Here is a 2,602-nt window from a genome sequence, read left to right as displayed (position 1 = left end):
TGCAACATTAAGAAAAGGTTACCATCATTAGAGGAAGTTACTCAGAGCATTAATGCACAACTTTAATAGAGCTAACTGGACCTTTTTGGAAATATAGGGTTAATGGGTCATTTGAGGAAGCGAGTGTGGGGGCGGGGGGGGGGGGCGGGGGGAAGGTGGCGAGGGGATAGGATGTTTTGTAATTAGTGAGATTTTTTACCTGAAACAGCCCGCTTCGCCAGAGCCATTCGCTCCAACAAATTCCCCACAATGAATATACAGAAAATAATTTAAGAAGTCATGAGTTAGTACAATTTTACTTTCTATAAGAATGATCAAACCTTTATTATTCCTGTTGCGATACTAATGTACAGTTGCTTCAACTGAATCCATCTTATTTTGTTACTAAATCATAAACGTCAATATCTATTATTCTTGCAACCATCATGTGTGTGTTCTGTGGGTCACGCATAAAAGTACTGGTACCATTTTACCACAACGAGGAGAGTTAGTGGGAAATAGAAATGTTCTAAAAGGAGCAATTTCTTTCTGAATGTGTCGGCGCCGGCTCTGTTCAAACATATCCATTGCTTGCAATATTTTGTGATCCAACAGAGAACCGGTCCAGTCAAACACTTGGAGTCCTTTCTTAAAAACAGTGAAAAAAATTGGAAATTCGCGAGGAAATTCGAGCTGATGTCTTCTTAAAATTTGTTTCTAAGGCGCCCACCTGAACTTTAAGTGGAAGTTTCAAAAGGTTTTATCTGTGTTAAGGCACATTTGGGTTCGACTGAATAGCAAGAAGACAGGGAAAGATAACCGAATTAATGTAATTGTGCGCAGGTAAATGAAACTGAAATCGACAAGGGATGAAATGTATTCGTCCAAATGGCAAGGTCTGTTTCTGTTGAGGGAGGAGGAGTGGGGGGGGAGGAGAGGGGGGGGATCCCGGGGAAGGGTGGAGGGAAGGGTGGGGGCTGTTAGGTGGTGAGCTGAAATGTTTAAACAGATGATTTTGACAAGTTATCCCTCTCCTTCTCGCTGCCGAACAGGAATACCCCCCCCCCAGGGGGGGAGCGGGTTGGGGGTGGGGGGTGGGGGGGGGTGGTGAGAGAGAGCAGAGACAATTCGCTACTTTTTCTTCCTGATCCTGATATATTCCAGAAAGCAAACTGGCGTGTGATTGCTGGGTGGGGGGGGGGGGGGGGGGGGGGAGGGAGGGAGGGAGGGGGGTACAAACCCACACATTCTATTTGTGAGATTAACATTTTTTAAAAATATATATTGTTGAAATCATTTCCAAATGATTTATATTTCCCATTTTTATTCTAAAATATCGGGGGCTGTGAATTGGATTTGGGTGAGTTCATCCCTGCCCGTTCCCCCGCCGCCCCCCCCTCACATCATTTGATCGCTCTTGTTAATTGAGTTGATTTTATTTTGGCTCAGATTTCGCACAGATTTCCCTCCCCCTCCTCCTCTCTACCTTTCCTCCCCTCATATCCCCCCCTCCCACACACACACACACACATACACACACTTGTCTTGACCCCTATAGACAAATCGTGTTTTAAAAAAAGAACGGCGTCCCTTTAAGGATGTGTTGCTATCCAAACAGCAAGTAAACACACTGCAGATACATTGAACCCATGTCAGAACCACTGCTGGAGTTAATCAACCCCCCGGCTGTGCGCAGGCGCTGAGCTGCAGTGAAATGTGATGGAAGTTCGAGGTTGTGTTCAGAGGGAAATCGGAGAGCTACAGACCGTCAGCCCCGATCCACACAGCCCGTCAGCCGGCTGGCTCCTCACAAACCTCCACACACTCCCCCAGCTCCTGTAGGACAAACCCTTCCTTGGCTGAGAATGCAGTCGCCCAGCAGGGACAAGTTGGAGAACTTTTGACTAAAGTCGGCTGGATGTCGCACTCTTGACGCTGCTCTGGATTAAAGAGAATACCGATTTTTCCTTTTCAATTCTGTTTAAAGTCCACAGTCTTTGCCCATTGCTGAAAGAGTTGGAAACTTTGGGGGAATCGTCTGTGTCACCGGGTAAGGATTGTGGATGTATTTCTGTGTATGTGTGAGTGTTTCTATGTGCGTGTGTTTGTGTGTGTGTGTGAGAGTATTTGTGAGTGTTTCTGTGTGTGTATGTGTATTTCTGAGTGTGTGTTTCTATGAGCGTTTGTGTATTTCTGTGTGTGTGTGAGTATTTCTGAGTGTTTCTGTGTGTGTGTATTTGTGTGTGTGTGTGTTTCTATGAGTGTTTCTGTGTATTTTTGTGTATGAGTTTCTGTGTGTGTGTGTTTCTATGTGTGTGTGTGTTGAAATACTGTAACAATGAAAACAACCTGAAGATTTTGTTTGGACACAGTCCTGGGAATGAAAGCTGCCGGACGGATCTGAAATTCCGAGGCAAAACTCTCGGCAATAAATTAAGATTCCTTCGTGTTTGCAATGACGTTTTGAAGGGAGAGCTTTATGGAGATTGAAACATTTATTTATTTGCACAATTCCAACAGGGTGTCTTAACTGCTGGGTTTATTCACATCAAAGATGGGCGTGGAAGGTTTAAGCTTTTTTTTGTTTTCGCTTTCGCCTCTGAGGCCAAGGACTCTCTGGTCA

At 44.8% G+C, this 2,602-nt stretch overlaps 1 protein-coding gene across 1 annotated transcript in view; it reads left to right on the top strand.

Moving 5' to 3' along the window:
* Window positions 1–1,507: 1,507 nt before the first annotated feature.
* Window positions 1,508–2,602, top strand: part of osr2 (odd-skipped related transciption factor 2) — a 9,221-nt gene continuing 8,126 nt past the window's right edge. The window contains exon 1 of the mRNA XM_080194720.1: window positions 1,508–2,029. The gene's annotated coding sequence lies outside the window, so the exon portion shown is untranslated. The remainder of the gene's footprint in view (window positions 2,030–2,602) is intronic.

This window comes from Carcharhinus amblyrhynchos, chromosome 8 (assembly GCF_965287045.1).
Source record: "Carcharhinus amblyrhynchos chromosome 8, sCarAmb.v2.hapA, whole genome shotgun sequence".
NCBI classification, from domain to species: domain Eukaryota; kingdom Metazoa; phylum Chordata; class Chondrichthyes; order Carcharhiniformes; family Carcharhinidae; genus Carcharhinus; species Carcharhinus amblyrhynchos.
The sequence above is the reverse complement of the archived record's forward strand: the minus strand, read 5'-3'. Positions and strand labels throughout refer to the sequence as shown.